Source organism: Balaenoptera physalus (genome assembly GCF_965194825.1).
Source record: "Balaenoptera physalus genome assembly, chromosome: 2".
NCBI classification, from domain to species: domain Eukaryota; kingdom Metazoa; phylum Chordata; class Mammalia; order Artiodactyla; family Balaenopteridae; genus Balaenoptera; species Balaenoptera physalus.
In genome coordinates this window covers 28,888,360-28,902,187 of record NC_138883.1, presented here as the reverse complement: position 1 = coordinate 28,902,187, position 13,828 = coordinate 28,888,360, and the positions used below count along the sequence as shown (strand labels likewise).

Here is a 13,828-nt window from a genome sequence, read left to right as displayed (position 1 = left end):
GCAGCTGATGCCAGCGTCCTCCTGTGGGGAAGCTCGATTGCAGAAACGCTAAGCTGGCAGCTCAGGAAGGCAGCAAGGAAGCAGGTGACTTCTGGCCGGTTCTGTGGGCTTCTGCCAGGAAAAGGGCAGGGAGGACGGTTCCAGGCAGGGGGAACAACAATGCACAAGGCACAGAGGCCTGGAGTGCGGAGGGGCAGAGAGAACATAGAGGGCGGCGCTAGGGAAGGGGGAGTGGCAGGAGAGGAGGTGGAGAGGTGGGCTGAGGCTCTCAGGGCCTTGGGTGCCTTTCTGAGGAATGTGAGGTTCCTCCTGCAGGACTTGGGCAGCCCTCAAAGGTTTTTAAGAGGGGTGACGTGATCAAAGCTGTGTTTTAGTAAAAATAACTCAGATCCTTCCAAGACTTCTTTTCTGCTTCTGTGTTGTTCTCAACACGATTCTGTATCATCTGGACAAAAATGGGCAAATCAGTGCAAACTGTGCCAGAGCCAATACTGGCTAGGAACACTCCTGCTCTGTACTTCCCAGGGGTCACCCTGACCCCACATTGGTGAGCAGGCCTCAGCCTCAGGAATCACCTCCAGTCCGGGGTGCAAGAACCCAGCCCTTGACACACCCAGCTTCGTGGAGGCAGCAGCTCCCCACTAACAGGCACCAGTGGAAAAGACCCTTGAAATGCTGGTAGCCACCACAGCCATGAGTCCAGAAGTTCAAAACTGCATTTTTCTCTTTAAAGCAAATTAATCCCTTCGTCTAAGGTTATTGGAACTGAACAGCCAAGATTTCAGTCAGGGTGCCCTGATGTCAAAGAGCTATAACCAGAGGATCTGAGGGCAAGAAGGGAGCTGGTGCTCACCGAACAAACACCCTCTTGTTTGGATGAGGAAACTGGGCAGGGATGCGACTGGCAATGCTGACAGCCCCAGGCAGATGAAGCCCTACCTCCTTTAGCTCTCTCTCAGGCAGGATATTGGATAGGACATCTCCACCAGGTTGACATCTTTGGAAGGTGAGAAGAGCCTACTCCTGTCACTTTGGACAACTTCGGCAGCAAGCCTGAAGCCAAACCCCAGTCAAAAGCAAGGTAGCACCTCCCAAACACCTCACGGCCCTGTGGGTCTCGCCCAACCCCAGAGGAGAAACAGAATTTGCATTGTAGCTGCCTTTTAGCCAGAGAGAGCCAAGCTCTGGCCTCTGTCCTTACAAGGCAGCGCTGAAGTTTTCCAAGTGGAATCAAATGTGCAGGGAGGATCCAGATGCTGGGATGAGCTCTCTTTTCCACTGGAATCCTTCAAATTCCAGAGGAAAAATCCAACTGCTAATTAAATGCTCAGATCTCCAGAGCATATAAGAATCCTAGGACTTCCCTGGTGGCTCAGTGGCTAAGAATCCGCCTGCCAATGCAAGGGACACGGGTTCGAGCCCTGGTCCGGGAAGATCCCAATGCCGTGGAGCAACTAAGCCCGTGAGCCACAACTACTAAGCCTGCACTCTAGAGCCCGCGGGCCACAACTACTGAGCCCACGTGCTGCAACTACTGAAGCCCACATGCCTAGAGCCCGTGCTCCGCAACAAGAGAAGCCACTGCAATGAGAAGCCCGCGCACCGCAACGAAGAGTAGCCCCCGCTCGCCGCAACGAGAGAAAGCCTACACGCAGCAGCGAAGACCCAACACAGCCATAAATAAATAAATAAATTTATTTAAAAAAAAAAGAATCCTAAAGTTTAGCTGGAGGCTAAAGGATTCAGAAAGATGTCCAAAATGATTAAGATCAAAATGTGGATATTTTCAGTGGCCTATGGGGGATGCCCCATCTCCACCTCATGTCCAGCACTGCCCAGTCATCCCAGTCTGAGGGCTAGAATGGGCTCTGGCTTCTATGGTGGACACTTGTCCACCTGGCATGCATACCTGTCCCCAGGTTTGAGGAACCTGGCATTGTGAGTCCTTGTGGGAGGGAGAGTTCCACCTGCAACTGGGGAAGCTGTAACCTCCAGAACCTGTGAGAACATGAGCATGTGACCTAAGCTGGCCAACCAGATGCTCAGCCTGGGCTCTGCCTGTGGATTGAGTGACACAAAGAATCAGGGAGAGTTCAAAATTCATTCTGGAGGTGGTGGCAGCAGTCAGGTTAGCAGGCAGTGGTGATGCCAGGCCAGTGGCATCATCACCTTGTCTTTGGTTTCAGCTACCCAACTTCCCGCAGGTCCTGATTGATTTCTGAGCCTCAGTCTCCAGATTTCCAGGACATGCAGTGAGTCACCAGATATCCTTCCAGTACATTCCTTTTCTCATTAATTTAGCCAGAGCCAGCTTCTGCTGTTTGCAGACCAAAGACCTAGACTACCCCAGCATGTCCTTCTACCTCTACACTGACTCCTCTGCACTGCCCTCCCCACCCCCCCGAAACAACACCTAGGCTCAAGCTTCTATCTTTCCCTCCGGGAAAAGAGTCTCATCTAAATACTCACACACCTGAGAGGATCACAGCCACCTAATAATCTTAAATATGAACAAATGACGTAAATGCTGAATATGACAATTTATCCTGCCCCGGTTCTAACCAGATGTCCCAATTTGGGGCATTAATATCAGAAGTTAAAAGCATTATCACTCCCTTGGACTCTTCCCTATTTCCCCATCAGTTCAGGGAAAGGTGGACTTGGAGTCAAGAAACCTGCGTTCTAGAACTTGCACATGTCACTCCAACCCTGGGGCACCTGGTGATACCTGCACCATCTATTTCTCAGGGAGATTAAATCAAATGAGAAGTCCCCACCCATGGCAAAGACCCAGGAACCTTCTAATTCCTAAGTCAATCATTCTTTTCAGTCCTCTCTTTCTTGACGTCCCCAGTGATTAACAGTTGATCAATTTCAACTCAATTTAATAAAGACTTATGGAAAACTTTCCATGTGCCATGTGCTGTACTAGGTGCACAAAACCATGGTCCCTGTTATAAAATGCAAAGCTCCCTCCTCCTTTGACATCTATGACATCATGCTCTCCTGGTTTTCTTCCTTCCTCACCATTGGTTCCTTCCTGGTCTCCGTTGCTGACTTGCCTTATACCATACCCCTTAAACGGTGATCCCCTTGCCTCCTACTGCATGCTCTCCATGGGTGATGCCATCAGCTCCCTTACCTCCAACCACCTTCTGTGTTCTAGTGATTCCCAAGTGTCTGTTCCAGAGTGTCTGACAGACAGAGGGGGCTACTGGGAGGTAATTGGGTTTGTCTGGAACTTGTCTTGAAGCTGTAGCTGCACAGTAAGTAATCATTTTTACTTAAATGATGTTTATTTGGGGTAGCCTGGTTAGAGTTCGTGGAGGGGGCAATGCCGCCCATTGCCATCCCTTGGGGGAATCTCCTGCCCCAGACCCATATGTCCAACTGCCCACTAGAACTGCTTTCTTGGATGTCCCGGAGGCACCTCCAACTCAACATGTACAAAATTAGACTCATTGTCTCTTCCCTAAAAGCTGCTCCTCCTTCTTCGTTTCAAGCAGAAACCTAAGGAAACACTTCAACTTCTCCCTTGCTCTATTCATTTGGTTGGTCCTCAAGGCCTGTCAACCCAACTCCCTCGACAGCTTCCTAATCCAGCTTCTCCCTCCCCCACCGCTCTGGCTCAGACTCCTCCATCTCGCTGCAGGGACCACTGTGACCTCCCTCAATGACCTCCTCACTGGTCTCTTTACTGCCCATTTTCCCCCAGCTTCAGTCAATCCTCCACATCACAGTGAGTGACCTTTTAAAAAGAAAATCTGATCCTCTCTCTCCCTCACACACACACACACACACACACACACACACACACACACACAAACACAATCAGTCCTCAGTGGCTCCCCACTGCCCTCAGAGTAAGGTCTAAATCTCTCCGCTGACACAAATGGCTGGCCCGTGACGTGGCCCCTGCCTGTCCCTTTCTGCACCCCCCTCGTACAAGTGCTCCATCACAACCGCTGCTTGCAGTTGCCGGAGAAGACCCTGTCGTGTCACGCCTCAACTCCAGGCCCTGCCTGAGCTGCTCCCTGTGCCTAGAATGCCCTGACCCCCTTTGCCACCTGGTGGACGCCTACTCGTTTCTCAGGACTCGGCTCAAACACCACCTTCTCCAGAAAGCCTCTTATTCATTAATTCCCCAGGCTTCCCTGAGCACAGGGACCATGCAAGGCACTGGGGCCGTCCTAGACCTTTGCTAACGGTCCTCTCTCCTCCGGCCTGGCAGAAGCGACCTGTCCCTCCTCTGAGCCCTGCAGACCCCTGGATAGTTTCACATTGACATCCGTGGCACTAATGGCTCTTGGCTTTTGTGTGTGTCTGTCTCCCTCACAGACCGTGAACACCTTGAAGGGGGAGGCATCCCCAGTACCTAGCACAGAGCTAAGCACACAGTAGGGACTCAATAAATGCATATAGCATGAGTGAGTAAAAGAAGGAAGAATGTGGGGGAAAGCACTCTATAAACAAGGATGGGCAGGGTTCCACTGCTACTGCTGTGGCCAGGTTTCTTTTTCTCCATAACTGGGAATTCAGATCCTAAATGCCAGCTGGGTAGGTCAGCACAGCCTCCTTGGAGGAAATCCTGAGCCTTTCCCCACCTCTAGTGCAAGTGGAAGTGGGGATCGGGGAGTGGATTTGGCTCCTAAGTTGTCCCAAAGCACATGCTATTGGGAGGCCACAGAGGAAGTAGACACAGACTCATGAGGTAGATTCCTTGCAGGCCCCTTACAATGGCCTGCAATAGGGAGGCTGGGGAAGGGAGGCAGGGGAAGGGGAGAGAAGGAGAGCGGATGTGGAGGGCTAGGGCCTTAGAGCAGAGAAAAGTGTCTGCTCCACATGGCACTGCCCTCGCCCAGCCCCACAGCAATGACAGGTCACCCCAAGCATAAGTCCTTCCTCTGCAATCCTGCAGTTAAAACCCACTCCATGGATCTCTCCTTTACACCCTGCTCACCTGTTCGAAGAGCCTTTTTTGCTTAACCTCCTATGGTTATTTCCTAACTTATAAACCTGCCGTCTATTCAGGGGTGAGCATAGGCTAAGAGCCCTGAGCCTGCTGCCTGCTGCCTGCGGGATATCACAGTATAAGTATCTCGGCATGCTGAGTGAGACTGCAGTATTTGAACACACACATATTTCATACTACAGAGCCCCCAGATTCAAGCCACTTCATCTGCTGCTTGACCTTGGAAACTGCAACTTCTTCCAGAACTAGAGGAACAGCCTACGATGAATTTAAGTATCAAGAGCCAGTATGTCTGCCGCCTACCTGGTGCCCTCCTAAGGGACTTTCAAGGTTAATCTTGATTATATTCTTATTTTTCACTTTACACACTGACTTTAGAACCTGACCCCCAGAAAATGCAACTCCATCAAATTCCGTTCTTAAGTGACCGATCCACACTGAGTCTGTTCTTCCCTCTGGCTACAACCTATCTCAGAAGCTGACTGTCAGCCTCCTGGAGAGAAGGGGCAAGTGGGACCCCGCTTTGCACCCCTTGTTGTGCCGCATGCAGTGTTGAGAGCACTGCAGCTGTTCTGTAAATGCCCAGTGAGGACAGTCAGCCTTGCGTTAACCGGCTGCCCAAGGGGTGCTGAGTCTGTGTTCCTGGGCCTTCTAGCATCCCTCTTTTTAAGGACCTCACTCCAACCCTGGTTTTTGGTTTCGTTTTTTGTCAAGTTTCTTCTTTTTAAATCTTTGTGTACTGCCTTAAGGAAACTAAAGAGATGGAATTGTAAACAAAATCCTTGGTTCACAAATAGGCTGGAACTGATGATTATGATGACTAAGATGATCAATGCAAGATGGTGAAAAGAAATGGAATGTGGGGTTTGTGCCTGACTCTTCCATTCTGCAGCTGTGCGACCTTAGAGAAGTCAATTATCGTCTCTGACACTTAGTTAAAAGTGAGTTACTGTAGGTTCCCTTCCCAGATTTAAATTCTCTGAGATGCTGTTACTGCAGTTACTATAAAACAGAGGCGGGGGACTTCCCTGGTGGCACAGTGGTTAAGAATCTGCCTGCCAATGCAGGGGACACGAGTTCGATCCCTAGTCCAGGAAGATCCCACATGCTGCGAAGCAACTAAGGCCATGCACCACAACTACTGAGCCCGTGTGCCTAGAGCCCGTGCTCCTCAACAAGAGAGGCCACTGCAGTGAGAAGCCCGTGCACCACAAGGAAGAGTAGCCCCCGCTCACCGCAACTAGAGAAAACCCGCGCAGCAACAAAAACCCAACGCAGCCAAAAAAATCCAACAAAAAACAAAGAGAGGCGGGATGATAGCAGTCCCTAAGGTCCTAAAAGTTATAGAATGTTCTACAGTTCTAAAAATTGATTATTTTGTGAAACAGCAGATTCTAGACAATATTGGTTTATTAAGTGCAGTTTATGCATAATTTTTCAGAAATAGTTTTCTCGGTAAATTCCAGTTTCACCCCTTTTATGTTCATCAAGAATTTTCAATTAAAAGTGAATTCAACATATTGACTGCAACATTGTATGTAACAGCAAAAGACTGGGAACAACCCAAACGTTCTTCAGTAGTAGACTAGTTAAATAAATGATGGCATTTTCATACAGTGGAATACAATTTAGCCAATGGAAAAAATGAGGTGGCTCTATGAGCACTGATACAGAATAACTTCCAAGACACATTAAAAATGAAAAACACAGAAGGCAGAATGCTGTGCAGAGTATGCCAGCATTTGTTTATAGATTCACACTTGCTTCTATGTGCAAAAGCTACATCTGGAAGCATAGCTGAAAAATGACAAATTGTAGTTGCCTAAGACAGGGACACTGACAGAATGAAGAAATGGGGAACAATAGAGGATGGAAAATTTATGTTTTCAAAGGATTATGTTATCAAATTTATCAGTATTTTCTTATGAGTTCTGTTTTGTCTCTTTCTTAAGAAGGTCTTCCTTCCCTCAAGGTTAAAATACACATTTATTTTTCTAATTCCATTGCATTTTTATACATATGTATTTATCTGTATAGTAATCTATTGTCTATATTGAAATTATTTTTGAGACTTACTTTACACTGTATAACTTACCTCTTTTGAATTTTGAACTACAGGTATGTATTACCTGTTTTTTAAAAATTGAAGTATAGTTGATTTACAGTATTATATTAATTTCAGGTGTATAGCATACTGATTCAGTATTTTTACAGATTATACTCCATTAAGTTATTACAAGATAACAGCTATAGTTCCCTGTGCTATATAATATATCCTTGTTGCTTATCTACTTTATACATAGTGGTTTGTATCTGTTAATCCCATACCCCTAACTTGTCCCCCTCACTTTCCTCTCCCCTTTGGTAACCACTAGTTTGTTTTCTATATCTGTGAGTCTGTTTTTGTTTTGCATATACCTTCATTTGTATTATTTTTCATATTCCATATATAAGTGGTATCATACAGTATTTGTTTTTCTCTGCCAGAGTTATTTCACTGAGCATAATATTCTCTAGGTCCATCCATGTTGCTGCAAATGGCAGAATTTCATTCTTTTTTATGGCTGAGTAATATTCCATTGTATGTATATACCACATCTTTATCCATTCATTTGTTGATGGGCCTTTGGGTTGTATATTACCTTTTTGAGAAGAAAACTGGGGAAAAAAGAATCTACCAGATTTTATTTTAAAATAACTTTTTTAAGGAATCAGTGTATAGGGTGCATTTTACAGCATGTGCATTATATCTCAATTAAAAAAGAAAGAACCTAGCTTATATGGCAAGGTTGAGATTAACAGCATAAGAACTGGGTGGAGACAACAGAATCTTCCTAGTTAAACCTGATGTTAGGGTTTAGCAAGGATCTCCCCAAGACTCAGTTTTATAGTTTAGCCTAGTTTTATAAGTCAGTACCTATTTGGGCAAATCAAAGTTATGGTCAACCAGGAAGCATCTCTTTGCTTTCCTCACAAGTGTGTCTGAGAGTTGGCCCTACCTCCTTCTATCAGTCTGGTTCCGTTGGAGGACCAGGCCAAGCCAGGTAGTGGATGCTCTCCCCACAGAGCCAGTGCTCAGGCTTAGGACACCCTGGGGCAGATCAACTAGGCCCAAATCAAGACAAGGAGGAGCCAGTGCTGAAGCTGGGCAGACACTGTCTAGCAACCAGGGGGAAGAGGTGCTGGAAAAGAAGCTGAACAAGAGGTACAAAGCTAGGAGGCACCAGAGAGAGGCCAACAGACAGAAGGAGGCAGGGCTGGGTAAGTGTTCAGAATAAAGACTGGGAACCAACTGGGATATATGTATAGGTATAGCTGACTCACTTTGTGAGACAGCAGAAACTGACACACCATTGTAAAGCAATTATACTCCAATAAAGATGTTAATAAATAAATAAATAAATAAACCCCCCCCGCCCCCGCCAAAAAAAAAAGACTGGGAACCATGGTCCTTGGTGCTTGGCTTGGGTATGTGCCTATGCACAGCCAACAATATCTGAAAGCCACTGCATCTGCTGCATCCTCACCATCATCACCGTCATCCTCATCATCCAATATTCACCAGGAACCCCAGGGCTGGGAATACAAAGATATATAAAACAAGGACTTCCAGTTTAGTTGAAAAGTGATAACACTGATCCACCCAAAAGCACATTTAAGAAGGTAAGTGAAGGGTATGATCGGAGCTATGGTCCAAAGGAGAAGTTGAAAATCCTTTAGACCAAGTTTCAACGTTTCTTCATCAGGGGCCCCCAGTGGATGTTACTGGAGTTCCAGGGAGAGGCCCACAGGGTGGAACAGGGGACATTCTTAAGGAGGGGAACATGAATAGGGCTAAAAAGGAGAGCAAGACTGAGCCAAGTGGTAGAGAGGAAAGAGGAGGCATTCCAGACTTCCGGGGAACCATGAAAGGTAGGAATGCTTGCCACAAGCAGTTTGGACAAACACACAGAGTGGGTCACCAGGTCAGAGCAAAGGGCTAGGGCAGGAGAGCAGTGGAGGCCAGACCCCTGCGTGGGAGGCCCTGACTGCCATCCTAGAAGTTCGATCCTTACTGTGCAGACAATGGGGAGCCACTGAAGGTTGCTGAGCAGGAGGCTGACCCTTGCAAACAGGCGTTTTAAGTGAGATTACAGAGGAGCCCTTTACCCCAGGCTTTTTCAAAGAACCTGTGTGTATTTCAAGTGGCACTTGAGAGAGAAAGTCGTAAAGCATTGCCCTGTGTCATGTAGACAAAGAAAAAAAAGGTTTAAGGGTCTCACAAAGAGATGCTTCAGTGAGAATGAGAAATGAAGGGGGGCTCATTTTAAAGAAGGAAACAAATTTGCAGGACAGAACTGCCGGGCATCTGGAAAACTGCAGCACTTTCTTCAGAGTCTGGAATGCCCTCTTTTGGCTGGAGGTATTCTGCCTCCTTTTTTGGAGGTTAGTTGTGATGTCAAAACATGGAATTGCGGTGTAGGGAGGCAGCTGGGAGGAGGCAGATGAACAGAAATATAAATACTGGGCCCGGAGAGCATAAAAGGCCTCCATACTAAGACCATCCTCTTGCAGAGGACTTTGCCATCTGCCTCTCTCAGTGGAGCCTCGGAGTTTTTGTCAAAGTTGCTGGAAGCTTCCTAACTACCCAAATAGTTTTTCCTCTTAAAACAATAAAATGATTTTTTATAATCTGTCACGTTTTGATTCAGAGCTTTTTCAATATTGTTCCTACTTGTGCATAGTGAGGCAGTAGGCAGGGCTGCTCTGGGGCCATGAACTGGGCAGTAACTTTAGGCCATAAATCAGCATTTATGTAAGGTGGAAGAGGAAGTCAGGATTAAATTTCCGGTCTTAAACTGGGCTGAGTACAACTGCAGGGCAAGTTCTGTGAATACAGAGGCAAAGCTGAGCAAGCCAGGGGAAGGGCATGCATGAGTTATGCACAAGAATCAGCCAGGCTGAACTGATGACATGGACGGGAAACTGCTCCAGGTGGCTCCACAATTCCGGGGGGCGGGGGGAGGGGTCTGAGTCCTTCCTTCCTTGGCCTTTGCTAGGGGTCCCTCTCCCCTGCTCTCCTGCCCACACTCCCTGGGGCCTTTGGGCACTTTTAGTCTCTGCACGGTCTACATGAACACAAAGGATTGCAAACTCAAAGCTGTCTTTCTGCTGGAGTCAGAAGGGAATGCTCCCCTCCCTGCCCCTCCAGACTAGTTCTGGGTACCAGCAGGCTCTTACTAAAGCAGCCATGGTCAGGTGATACAGCTGACCAGGACCTTGACAGTCAAGTTCAGTGAAAACCCAAATGTACCCAAAACAAGGGGTTGTGCAACTCATGGGAACTCCTACTTCTGTGGTGTTTTTGCTCTAACCCTCATTCCCCTGTGGCAACTGTGTCTGAAGTCCCAGACTTTCCAGAAACGTCCTGATTTCACATGCTTTTCCTTGAGTCTCTGGAAGCGCATAGGTGTCTGCCAGGGATTATGCCCTAATGTTTTGGTTTGACAAATGGTCACTGTGCCCGTGACACGCAGCTGGCATGAGGTTGCAAAACAGCATTTTCCCACCAGGTGAAACTCAGTTACTAGGCTGGGGAGAAGGCCAGGCATGGGGAAGGTCTGGTGTGCCAGGCTATCGGTACCTGCTGCCGAGTCACACAGTCCCCTTAGCAGGGCTGAGTGCTACCCTGGCAGAGTCTCGACCTAGGGCAGGGAGAGAGGGGGCTGAGATTTGGCATGTGAGAAGAAGGACCCAGCATGCATCCTGTACATGTTTTTGACTGTGTTTTAAATCCCTCTACTACAGTTAGCCACCTCTGAGGCCCTCAAGGAGAACCTGTTTGCCTTCTTTCCACACTTGAAGGCTTTGCTCCCTTCCTGCAGCACAGCAGTTCAGGAGGTGTGAGGACACCCACCCTGGTCTGTGCAGCAGGCCTTGCTCAGGAAGGGGGTGGGGGAGTTCCTCTGGAGAAAATGAACATGAGTCACTCCTCTGCCTCCGCCACCCCCCCCCACCGCCACCGGCCCCGTCGGACCCTCGCCCCGACACTGGCACAGACACACAGCCTAAAGTCCCAGCACTCTTCCCTTTGCCCAGAACACAAAGAAGGAATTAGGACCCACCTACTAAGTTTCTGCAGCTGACACTTCAAGGCTCAAAGTCTAGCTCACCAGCACAGTCACACGTCTGACGTGTCCTCTTTGCAACCAGGCCCCAATCCAGTTGCCATGCAATTTTGCTAATTCAAACTGCTTTCCCGTTTAGGGATGTTGATAGCCATCTCCCATCTCCTTTTCCTGCTGACATCATCCCACATTTTCTACAGGCACAAATAAGGGTACAGTTCCTGGGATAGTTTTCAGGCTGCCTGAGGTGGAAGTGAAAGGATCCTGCCCTCCCGGGTCCACTTCACTTCTCTGGTGTTTGGCAAACTGTCCGAGTTTTAGGGAGAAACGAGGAAATAAATCACCTAGCTAAGGTGAAAGGCCAAAAAGAACTTGGTGACTGCAGCTCAGACCCAGATCTGTTCTGGGCATCTGCAATGCAAATCTGCATTTTGTTCTCTGCCCCGAGGTCTTGCACAATAGCCTGTGTATAAACATCCACGCCAACAATGCCTGACTGTGCAATCACGCTGTAATTACAGGCCATCAGGAAGCTGCTGCTAGGAACTGCACCATTCAACTTCTAGACATCCCATGTCAAAGGAGTCTCCACAGCACGGACGTACATTCCTGCACACACCAACGCGTCCCCGCCGCCACCGCCGCTGCTGCTACAGTTGAAGACTCCAAGCCAGGGAGCTAGAGCGCCACCCGCCTGGCCCGCCAGTCCCAAGTTACTTTGCAGGGATGTCATAAACTTCTCAGCTGTTCTTAAAAAAAAAAAAAAAAAAAAAAGCCTTTTCCACGAGGCTACCGAGGGCGGCGGGAACCACCATCAAAGTTCCCAAGCACATTCCTGCAGCCCTAGCAGTTTTCGAAAACAGAGAAGAGCGAGATGCCTCAAAGAGTCCACTGGAAGCGGGTTTTGGAGTTTTATATAGAAAACACTCACATATGTAGGTGGGTGCGCTGACAGCTTTTATGGCTAAATTGCAAAGTGTTAGGCCTTAGTGATTACTGTCAGGCTCGGGACGTGCTGTGGGAGGAGAAAGGGTGGGGGAGTCAGAGGAATTTGTTCAAAGGGCGCTTAGGGGCAATTCTGGTTTTGCATTTTGGAAATGCGTAGGGTTGTTTTCCCAAACTTCCGAGTTGATCTGCTCTTCGTCATTGTCGGGCCAAGCTAAGAAAAATGGGGGGAAAGTTCCTTTAACTTCCTTCCTGCGACCTCAGCGAGGGCTACGAAGAGGAAGAGCACGCTTCCTTGGGAAGCACCGGGTGGGAACTGGGGGACCGCTGCGCCCAGCCTGTCGCGATGGGGCGCGCCGAGCGGAGGACTAGCCTCGGACGCAGGACACGGGAAGCCCCTTCCCTGCACTCCTCCGCTAGCCAACGGCGCCCGGAGCGGCCCGGCTGCAGCCCTGGCTGGTTTAAGTCCCGCGGCAAACCGGCGACTACAGGGGCGCAGCCCAGGGCCCGGATCCCGGCCGCCGAGCTCCCTCCCTGCAGCGCCCCCCGCACGCAAGCCCAGCGCAGCCGGCCCTACCCGTCCCGCCACATCCCCGCCCGCGCGGCCAAGCCCCTGCCCCGAACGTTTCCGGGCACCGCGTCGGCGCCCCGGCTGCGGAGGGGCCGCCGAGCTCCGCGGCTCACCTGCCCGCTGGATCCCGGGGCCGCTCGGAGGGGCGCGGGGCGCAGGCGAGCACGGCCCGCAGACTCAAACTTTGTTGCTCTCGGGACGGCGCAGTCGTCACTTCCTCGCTGAGCGGGTGGCGCGGCCCGGGCCGTGACCCAGCAGCTCGCGCGGTGGCGCGCCGGGCCCTGCAGCCGCCCGCGCCCCCGGCTCTGCGCGCCCTCGGCTGCGGGGGGAAGCGGGCTGCAGTCCGCCGAGCCTGCAGCCCTCTGGGGGAGGCTCGCTCCAGCAGGGTGATTTCCGCGCCGAAGAAGTGCGGTCGAGGCTGCTCTCAGGCTGGATCTGGAAGATGGTGTTGGGGTTCAGGGACCCAGAGCTGGGGTTCCGGGAAAAACAAAGGATGGGGAAGGAGAAAGTTTTTCAGTTTGGTGTTGCAGCTAGAAGGTCCTGTTGGAAAGCACAGTGCTCTGTGTTTGTTTTTGCTTTGTTTTTGGTTTTTTTCCCACCAAATAATGCCTAAGCTGGGCCTTAAAACGCGGGTCTCCTCTTCCCACATTCCCTCAAAAGATCTGCACACTTGTCCTTCGTCATTTCCACTGATTATAAGGGCACAGGACGTTCAGCGTTTATGACTTCAGGGGTCTATTTCAGCGCCCAAGTTGGGGCTGAAAAATAGTTTCTGTTCTAATCCTCCCCCGCGATTTCCACCTCCTCCTTTACAGGCAACTCACAGGTCTCTTTGGGGCCTGATGCATTCCGTATTTCGTCACGGACCAAAAGTGACTTGGAGGGTAGGGTGGAGTCCTGACAAAAGGAGCTTCAGGCAGTAGTAATTCTGAAATTTATCGTTGCCCGAAATAAATTTGCTCACCGTATTCAAAACTACAAAAACAAAAAGCCATCTTTTTGGTTTCTGATAAATAGCAACAAAGTAGTTAAACAGCAGTCTTTCGGGAAGAATTCCTGATCTGGTAAAGCTGGAAAGAAAACGGGTTAGCCTTTGCTGTGGTTGAGGAAAAAAAAAAAAAAAAAAAAAAGCAGACATTTGAAACTGCAGTGGAGGGCTTTCGTAACAGAAACGTTAGCTTCATTGTAGCTTGTGAAAACAGGGACCTTTTCAAAGGTGGTTCAAAAGCGTCA

The 13,828-nt window shown here is 49.3% G+C and overlaps 1 protein-coding gene across 1 annotated transcript in view; it reads right to left on the bottom strand.

Moving 5' to 3' along the window:
* Positions 1-13,406, bottom strand: part of MIDEAS (mitotic deacetylase associated SANT domain protein) — a 67,643-nt gene extending 54,237 nt beyond the window's left edge. Inside the window, exon 1 of the mRNA XM_082451572.1 lies at positions 12,709-13,406. The gene's annotated coding sequence lies outside the window, so the exon portion shown is untranslated. The remainder of the gene's footprint in view (positions 1-12,708) is intronic.
* Between the last annotated feature and the right edge of the window lie 422 nt (positions 13,407-13,828).